We start from the raw sequence: 10738 nt of genomic DNA on the forward strand, positions 1-10738 counted from the left end.
GGGTGGTGTATAGTTAGGAGGCAAGCCATATAGCGGGAAGGCGTGCTCATTTTGAATTTGCACATCATGGGGTCGTCCGTACTTCCCAAATCTTTGCCTACCATATCTGAGGTTGGATGATTCATTGGTTGAGATCAGATGGGGGCATCGGGTTCACCTTAGCAACAACGCTGGTAGCAGCAATTGCAACCGCATTGGCTTCCATTATCTTCTTCATGCTCATCATGGCCTCCATCATTGTGCCCATTTGCTCTTTCATGGCCTCCATGTCGGCCTTCATCTGCTCTTGCACCTCCTCTACTTCACCCATTACTCTAGCTCTAGCACGGGTTCGGTAAGGGCACCATAAAGCGTGTTCTTTTCTTTTTTATAACAATGATTAAGTTTGTTTTTTGTTTTCAAGGAAAGAATGCAATGAGCAATGCAACCAATGAAAAGCATGGATGTATGCGAATGATGCATAGTTAAAGTATTGCGAATTTTTACGCAGGACATGGGGTTGAATCAATTTAGATTTTCAATATGGTCCATGACATCTTTACCAAGATGAAACTGGAAGTAACAAGGACATCAACAATCCTAAATGTGTTTGGTAATAGACGAAGCAGCGATGTAACTCGATCCATCTTTTGCCCCAAATTTTGCAAGATGGTTACATCCATGCTTCAACTTGACTTGATGAACCTTTTCGTAAAAGCATGAGTTTGGTTCAATCCCATAATCCAAGGAATGCAATTCTGATTGCCAATACTTCGACAACATTTCATAGAGATGAAAGACTAAGGAATACACATGCTATGCATGGAAAATGTAATTATGAAATTGAGATGCCTGAAGAAACATCTTTTCTTAGTTAACCATGCATTAGGTACCATGTTCAATCATTTTGTTTTTAAGTGAAATGGGTTTATGATCCCAACATGGTTGGCTCATGCTACCTAACACATGCAACTAAGAATGTAGTGTGAATTTCCACGCTTCCCCCTTTTTTTTGTTTTGCAGAGGAAAATGCAAGGATCATGCATGAGCGAACATGAAAACAAAAGGTATGCAGTTTGTAGAACAAAAAGTATGTTGAACGCATATGCATGATGATGCAATGACTCATGCAAAATGTGATGCTGGAATATGATAATGGACAAATGCAGGAACGATATGCTCATTATGATGCCATGAAGAGATGCTTATGCGATGCATGATATGAATGCATTTACGGACACGAGAGCCCGAAAATTATCTCTTCTTACTTGCGCATTCGGGGACGCAGTGCCCCATGTGTGTAGTTAAGAAGGTGATATAGACCTTTCGGCTTCCCATGACAAAAGACGAGACCAACATACAACGCGTGCGTGACGACATGATGCATACGCGCAAAAGCATAACACGGGGATGTACACAGCATGGCAATATCCACAAATAATCATACAGCAAAGGCATGCATGACATTTAGGTTATATGCATGGCAGTGTTTAAAAGGCACACAGCGTGTTTGCTTCGTGCCCCTATTTTAGGGACCTATAGGATAATATCTAGGGGTCTCTAATAACTACTCCCAACGATCCATATCTCACATGGCTGTTTTCTAGAGGTATCATCACTCAAGATAATAATATTGCGGCGGTATGGAATACCAGCGACAACACATTATAAAGAGAGAAAGCTCTAGACGAGGTTTCACTATTATCAAGCAAGTCAGAGACCTAGCATGACCATAGATCCACCTCCACTCCTTAGATTTCCATGAACCCGGGTATAGGACCCCATTTATACTCAAACCCGTGGGTGCTTAGAATGCGGTGTAAAAATGTGGAAAAGACAACATTTATTATTTTTACACAGTTCAAGAAAAAACGCACACACAAAGTTTCATAATTCCACACTTTCCTAAAATAGGCCTAACTCACAAAAACAGTCCCCAGTGGAGTCGCCAACTGTCACAACCTACCCTTTTGCGGGCGAGCGAGGCGAAGCTCACGGGTGCGTCTTCCATGGGATAAAAATGCGCGGAGTTGCCACCAACGTTTATTGAAAGGAAAACATTAGAAAAATCAAAGGAAACCGGTCATGAAGAATATTCCAGATTCGGCAGTTATCTTTACGTTTAAGGAAGGTATTAGCACCTCTCACGTTTGTCCCAAAGGACAACAGCCTTAGATTAGAATTGTGTGAAATTATGTATCTAAACTTTTATTTCTTTTCTATTTTTGAGGTCGACAAAAGCGGGGCTCTTGCTCCTACGTACCCTTCATCGAAGAGGAAATCAGACCAACGTAGTTCTCGCAAAAGGGGCGAATCAAGTGATTCCTTTTACTTGAAAGGGGGGTCATTTAAGGCATTGGACCTTAAAATGATCCATTTTACTTGGTGAGAAAGCTAAGGCGTTGGACCTCTAACCATCTCTCGAGGTCGACAAAAGCGGGGCTTTTGCTCCTACGTATCCTCCATCGAAGAGGAAATCAGACCTACGTAGTTCTCGCGAATGCGGTAAAGTTACATGTTGATTTTATGCTTTTGAACGGTTCATGTTAACCGATAAAAGCAAAGAGGACCGTTTGAGGCATTGGACCCTAACGCGGTTTTCAGTGATTTTTACGGACAAAACTTGATTTGTGAGTTGATTTTAGCCTTAGTTTCCCTTTGGTTATTAGTCAATTCATTCAAGGAAACTTCCAAAGAAAAAACGTCCGATTGATTTTTTTATTATTTTATTCCAAGATATTTTGATTATTTTATTATTATTTTGCTTTTTTTGGTTTAACCGAGGTTACAGCGTGAACGATCGGTTAGATTTTACTTTAACAGTGATTAAATGAGATTACAACACAAATGATCGGTTGAAATTCATTTTATCATTTATTAGGTGAGAAAACAGCTTAAACGATCGGTTAAAGCTCGTTAAAAATGGAAGAAAAAGAAACTGAAATTGAACGAAATAAAGATGAAAGCAAAAAAAAAAAAGAAATGAATTAAAAGTCTCGGATTAGGAAACTTACCCGTTGAAGAACGAAGAACGGATGAAGAACGGTGAGGAACGGAGGAAAACCTTCACGAATTTGCTTACGGAAACATCTCGGAAGTGTTACGGAAGCACCTCGGCTTGGATTTTCTTCACGGAAACAATTTTTTTCACCCAAAACAGCTGAAATGCATAGCCAAGGGGATCAGGGACCCTTAGAACAACCCCTTTTTGCCTTTTTATAGGAAAAAGGGGGAGGAGGTTGTCGCCCAGCTCGCCCAGGCGAGCTGGGTTGCTTCCTCCAGAAGCAATCCAGCTTCGAAAAACATTCTGAAAGACCCAAATCAAAATTTGAAAATTGCTATTAGCTCCCCCCCCCCCCATTTTGATAAGTTCACCCCCTTCTTTCGTAATTTACGGAAAAGTTGTGTAAGCCTTACGGAAGCCTATAGAACTTGATTTTCTTCTTTTTTTTCTCTTCCTTCTCACCCATATTAAGTGAAATATGTTTATTTAGGGTTATGGGAATTTTACGGAAGCATTACGGGCGTCCCGGAAGCCCCGGAAGCCCATTTTTTAACAAAACAGGGGAGGTGGTTGCAATGGTTTATAATTAAATGACGGTAAATTTCTAGTGAATGTATTATTTATTTTAAGAATATTATATAAAATAATATTAAAGGTTTTTTTAGTGGAGAAAGATGCCAGCATTATTAACACTAATGTCAAACGACATCAACGTAGGTCTTGTTTTTAACGGAAATCATTTTATATATTTTAAGAATATAAATTAAAAGGATTGTACTTTATTACTAATTTTTTTGAATTTCTATTCAAACAAAAAGATGATAAAAATTAGTCTAGTAAATATAATCTCTTACTTCTTAAATAAAGTTTTTAGGAATATTAAAATAAATATTAGAATATATAAATGTGTGTGTGATTCCATTTCAAAAGAAAACATGACAATAGACTAGAGATGATTTCATTCAACAAAAACAAATAGCAAGTCTTTTGAACTGTCTGGTTTTGCAGGGAGGAAATTCAAAGGATCAAGGCTAGTAATCCAGATATCAGCCATATGGAGGCTTTCAGTTCAGCAGCCAAAAATGTGAGTTTAAGCTTAATTAATAATTACTACATTTATCAATTATCATTGTGTGATCAACACAAGTGCATGCTAGTTTTCTATCTTTGTCATGTCTTTTGGAGCCACTTGTGTCGGTTTATAGACACTATGCCTTGTCTCTTCTATAAACTTCTTGCTGAAGGTGACAATCCAATATTCCTACTATTATTGTAATTAAGAAATTTACCAATGGAATCATCCAGCACCTATACATATTGATGCTAATCTTGAGGGTATAAGGGGAAATCACATCCTTCAATTGGTTTCCATCCCCCAGGAAGTTCTATTTTAAGTAACACGTCCATAAATAAAAAAACATGAATGTAGAATTGGGAAATTATATCATGCCACATATATATGGTTTGCACATATATAGAAGATGAGATGACAAAATAAAATATAGCATATTTGGATTATAATAATTTTCAACTCATGGTTTAACATAAAGAAAATTTTAACTCTTTGTTTGAATAAATTTCTGTTAAATACAGTTTGAAATGCAAATATGGCATAAGTCATCCTGTTAACCTATCTTCAAATTGCAGAACTAAGCAAAAAACCAAATGTGTGTGCACTTTGTGAGGAATATACTACCAATGCACTTGATTATTTAAATGAAAACAAGACCCAGCTAGAGATCATTGATATCCTGCACAATACTTGCTACCAGCTTCACTCTTTTAAGTATAAGGTTGGTCATTTTCAAGATCTCTTGTGTTTTGGTTTAGATAGTGTAGTTGTTCTAGGTTGATGCAAAAATCAACTTTAAATTCCACTATGCTTTCTTGGCATCCTCTTCAATCTCAATGCATGATGGTCTAAAATACTTGTACTTATAATACCTTTTCATATAAAGAATAACCAATGAAGTAACATGGTGAAACTTGTAAAAGTTGTCTATCTTAAGACAATAGACACCTGGTCAGGCAACCATCAACATATTTTAGACTTCAAAGGAAGCATATACAAGTGAATGAATCACAATTTATCATATTCTTTATGAATTCATCTGTTTATTCTATATTGCACAGTGCATTACTTTGGTGGACTATTATGCTCCTCTTTTCTTCTTAGAAATATCTACAATTCAACCTGAAGAATTCTACCTCAAGGTGAATCTTTGTCAGCTCATTACATATATTCCCTTGCAAGTTCAAGAAGATACCAGTGGGTTTTGCGAAGATATTGTTTCAACTCTATTGGCTAAATTTTGAAAGATGGTGACACTAAGGTAAGTAATTTCATTTTTGTGCTACTTAAATGAAGTGTGTTACTGTGGTGTGAATTTTTACTTCATCTCTCCTGATATGAGCAAACTATTTCTACAATTTCTAGTTCTACACTGCTTTCATCTACCACAAAACTTTGATATTAAAAGTCCTCTACTATTTTTGCTTTGACCCCTCCAATATTGTAAACCTAGTACTACCCCTGCTTGGTTTAGATTATCTTTTGCTGAATATATTTCTAACCATTTGTTTTAAAATGTCAGCTATAGATAATTGGGACATCACTAAAGGTGTGCAATTCAGTGGAGAAGTATGCAAATAAGGTGAGAAAAATGTGGTAAATTCGTCCATTTTCCTCAATTCATCTTCATTCATATGAAGTTTCAATTTTCAACTTCTATCCTATTGACCAAATTGGAAATTATCATGCTTGGAACCCTGGTAATTTTGTTGCAATTATAATTTCATGGACTTGAGCCACTTGGCAGCCTCCTTAACCTCAATAACTGAATCTAGTGTGGAAGTTTTGTGTTTTTTTTATGCTCATTGCTTCGATTGATCTTTAGATACTAACAGGAAGGATTTTTTGAATTAAAGATAGTCATCATAGGATCTGGATTGGCTATGTTATTGTACATCATGAACTAGGCCAATATGTATGCACAACTAAGAATTTTGGAATGTAGTGTAGAAACTGCACAAGGACATAATTTTCCTAATCCCATTATGACTTTGATTTTCCATTTATCTTCCAAATTGTTTGCACTACAAGAGAATGGTTTTCGAGTATGGACCCTTTGATGCAATCCAATCCCGCAAGGGCATTGGGTAGAAGACTCCAAGTAGATTGGGCTAGAGATCCAAGGGAAGGCCCTAGGGTTCTCATGAGCCTTAGGGTATATTTCAAGCCCATGGGCTAAGTATGAGCCCACTTATCTTTGTAAATATTAGAATAGGTTTTTCCTTCGTTTAAGCCTTGTATTTTGGCCATTCTAGTAGTATAGGGTTTTAACCTTGTATTTCGGGGCATTTTGAGTAGTCTTTGTAGTAAGGACTTTTTTTTGTATTTTCATGTTTTTTGTCATGGGGGTGAGCTTAGCTATTATAGGGGGGGTGTAGCTAAGTTCTAGCTTCTCATCTCAAGGAGGTGAGCTTAGCTATTAGAGAGGTATGTGTAGCTAAGCTCTAGCTTCTTTAGGAATCTTCTTAAGGAAGCTTCTCAAGGAGGTGAGCTTAGTTATGAGAGGGGTGTGTGTAGCTAAGCTCTAGCTTCTCAAGGAAGTTTTCTCAAAGAAGCTTCTCAAGGAAGTTTTCTCAAGAAAGCTTCTCATGGAAGCTACCTAGTCTATAAATAGAAGCATGTGTAACACTTGTTGTAACTTTGATGAATAAGAGTCTTGCGAGACATACTTCAAAGTTCCACTTCTCTCCCTCTTTTATTCCTTCAATTTCGTGCTCCCCTCTCTCTCTTTCTCTCCCTCTTTCTTTTCCTCCATTGAAGCATCCTTCCAAGCTTCTTATCCAAGGCTTATCTTGGTGGTGAAGCTCCTTCTTCCATGGCTTATTCCCTAGTGGATGGCGCCTCCTCTCACCTCTTCTCCTTTGTCTTCCGCTGCATCTCCATGGTGGAAAATAACCATTAAAGGACCTCATTGAAGCTCAAAGATCCAGCCTCCATAGAAGCCCCACAAGCAAGTTTCCATCACCCTTGGTTTTTGACAATGCAGAGAAATTCCTGCAGAGCATAGATATATGCACTGCCATATATGCCATGCAAATCTTTAACAGTGGTTGGCCAGCAAGCCTTTCTTTTAGATTCTTATGGAAACAACATTCTAACATATTTGTGGTGTACTTGTTGCAGAAGATTTCCATATATATAACAACACATTGAGGGAGAGAAGAGTACAACTTCGATAATATCAGTGTAAAGTTTTTAATGCTATCTTTGATAATTCCACATTTAGGGCTTGGATTCTATTATTCATGATTAAGAATGAGATGATTTTAGTAATAAAATAGTTATATCTTTTAGCAAGCTAGCAAATACTTTCGTAGAAGAAAGCACTTACAAGCATATTATATACAGCACAAACAATCTTCAGAATTATAATTAATGTTTTTTTTAATTTTTTTTAAAAATACATTCTAAGACGGTTTTATAAGAAAATCTTCTTATAATGTCTACATTCTAAGACGATTTTCTCATGAAACCGTCTTAGAATCCTCAATATATTTTATTTTTTAAAAAAAAGAAATACATTCTAAGATGGTTCTTTAGAATATTTATATTCTAAGACGATTATTTAGAGAACCATCTTAGAATGTCTACATTCTAAGAAAACCGTCTTAGAATCATAATTTTATTTTATTTTAAAAAAAATATATATATTCTAAGACGGTTCTTGAAAAACCATCTTAGAAAAACTACACATTCTAAGACGGTTGTCAGGAAAATAACCGTCTCAAAATGTGCAATTTTTCTAAAATGGTTTTTCAAGAACCATCGTAAAAAGTTTTGACTTTCTACGACGTTGACTACAAAGACGGTTTAAAACCATCGTTAAAAGTGTCTTAAAACCGATGTAGAATCATTTTTTTGTAGTAGTGTTTTTTTCCTCATTATCTTAGTAACTTTTAAAATTTTGAATGACTTAGAAGTCTAATTGGACCTGGTCCCTTCAAATAGTTATTGCTTTCTCTCGAGGTTTGATGCCTAAGAAAAATAAACACATGAATTTTCTTTTGCCAAGGGTTATTGTTTCTTTATGAACAAAAGTTTAAGTAGTCTACCCAGTTGTTTAATTACTGAAACACGTTCCAAAAGTAGTCTAAATTGTTAAATGCAGTTACGACCTTTAAATTTGCTTTTAAGCACTTAATGAAGAAGAAAACACTTCTCCTCCAAAACTATGTATAATTTGATCAGTTCATAACCACTCTGTGATATATGAAAATTTAAAGCTCAAGTTCCATGTGATTAGTTAATATATGCTGCAAATATCTATGGTTTGCTTCTTTGACATATAAATTCAAGCTAGAATTCAAGCTGATTAAAGATAGAGTAACATTTTTTACTAAGCAATTTTTTACACACGTACACCATTTTTGTCTTTTATTTATGTGCATTACATCCCAATCTTATCACATACTTTTCTTTCTTCTCTTCTTATCTTCTCGTTTTGTATAGAAAATATCATAAAATTGTATCATATAATAACATTTCTCATAAAGTTATATATGACACTACTAGAAAATAGGTTTTTTATATGGATTATTAAGGACTTTTAATATCGGTTGTTTAAAAATCGATATTGTTTTAGCAGAAAATAACATCAGTTTTTTTTTTTTTGTTTTTTTCTCTCCAACATTGATTTTTAGAAAAATCAATGTTGTCAGTAAAATTTGATGTTTTTCGCTAAAGCAATATCAGTTTTTCCAAAATCTGATGTTGTTGTGTACTGACAACTTCGATTTTTCTTAAAATCGATGTTGTTTTTGGTTTTTTTAATATCCTATTTGTTTTTTTTAATTTCCAACCTATAATTAAGTCAAATCATATTATCATTCAAAGTTATAAATAAACACATAAAATTAGTCATGCACCAAAAGTTATAAACAAAGTATATTAATATATCATGCACCAAGAGTAGTTATAAACATTTATAAACACAATATACAATAAATGTGTTCAACATGTTCCAATATTTCTCACAAAATAACTTATAAACAAAAATTTACAAATTGATAATAGTAGAGTAGTAATGTACTTTAATTACAAACAAAGCCAAAATAAAACAAAGTTAGAAGTTGCATCTGCGAAAACAAATATAATTTGAGTTCCAGGAAGCAAATTTTGTGGTTGTGAAAAATTCCTCCATCTATTTCCATTTTTTGCAATCTTCCTATGATGATTATAAACTATCCTACACTCTGTAGTCCCTTCCAACTTCAGATGGGTGAATCTTGTAGCTTTCATCAATGAGTACATGGTACTCAGCACATCCTGAAATTAACATGAAATTCATATTAGATATTTATACGATTTTAAAATTTGACATACAGAGAAGTGCTTAATTACTTACCAAACTGTTGCAAGTCACTTTGTACTCAGTCAGTAGGACTTTAAGTGGCTGAGTTAGGAACTTGGTGGTACAAGGAGTGTTATTTAGGGTAAGCTTTTGGTTCAAAGGTGTTTTTGAAGATGGTGAAGAGGAAAACACTCTAGTCGTAGTGGGTCAACGTGACCTGATGATTTCCAGTGAGCCCATAGAACTCTCTGAGTTCTGTCCATCCAACAAGTAGAGTTGAGCTCACCAGATCTTGGCTATATGTGACAAAGTGCATGTTGCCACTAGAGTGTAGCAAATGCCAAGTAGGCTCTAGTTCATCCTTCCATCTTACAACGAATGACCTACTAACTTCACCATAAGGCTACATTTAACAAGCAAAGTAATATAAGCAAATGTGTTATATCAAGTCATGTTTATTTTAGAATAGTCTTGAAATTTCTAACCTGGTCAATAACATGAACAGTGTTGAACATTTCCTCTGTTTTTTGTTAATCTTCATCATTATGTTAGCCATTTCCTTCCAGTTTAGTTGATGTTCATCCATCATTTCTAAACTCCATTTACAATATAAACATGACATTAAGTAGATTTTGTCAAATCATCTAAATCCATTAACTGATCCATGCACAAACTGACTATGCATCATGCTTATCTAGAGCTTATTCCATGCAACTAATATAATAAGGAGGAACCAGAACCATGCAAAATAGAACCTAAGTTAATCTGCAACCAAAACAGAACCTAACCAAAGTAAAATTTCATTGATTTCACTGTCAAAAAAAGATCTACATTGTCAAAACAACAAGAACAATGAACAACCAACACAATGTCGAAAATACTGTAAAAAACAACCAAAATAACTAGAACCATGAACAACCAACACAATGACGAAAACACTATAGAATCCAACCAAAACACTGACGAAAACAACTAAAACAACTAAAATAACCAGAACCATGAACAACCAACACAATGTCGAAAACACTGTCGAATCCAACCAAAACATTGTCGAAAACAACCAAACAACTAGAATCATGAACAACCACTATCGAAAAAGGCTTCGAGAGAAAAACATACAGTGAGATCTAGAGTGACAGTGACACCTACACCGTGAGCGAGATTTAGAGTGAATGGTGGTTTCAGTGCCGCGAAAGTGAGAGTGAGAGTGACACCATGAGTAAGACACCGTCAGCGATAATGGTTTCAGTACAGCGAGAGTGAAACTGACAAAGGAGGGTTCGTGAAGGAGACGAGTTGTGAGGGAGACGAAGCATGAGGGAGAGATGAGTGAACTACTAGAAGCGCAAAAAAAATTATAAATAAGACAATGCAACGTCAGTTTTTTCCAAAA

The 10738-nt window shown here is 35.4% G+C and overlaps 1 pseudogene; it reads left to right on the plus strand.

Annotated features, from left to right (window-relative positions):
- The first annotated feature begins 2064 nt into the window (after positions 1 to 2064).
- Positions 2065 to 7304, plus strand: LOC100776167 (uncharacterized; annotated as a pseudogene).
- The last annotated feature ends 3434 nt before the right edge of the window (positions 7305 to 10738 follow it).

This window comes from Glycine max, chromosome 4 (genome assembly GCF_000004515.6).
Source record: "Glycine max cultivar Williams 82 chromosome 4, Glycine_max_v4.0, whole genome shotgun sequence".
Classification (NCBI taxonomy): Eukaryota; Viridiplantae; Streptophyta; class Magnoliopsida; order Fabales; family Fabaceae; genus Glycine; species Glycine max.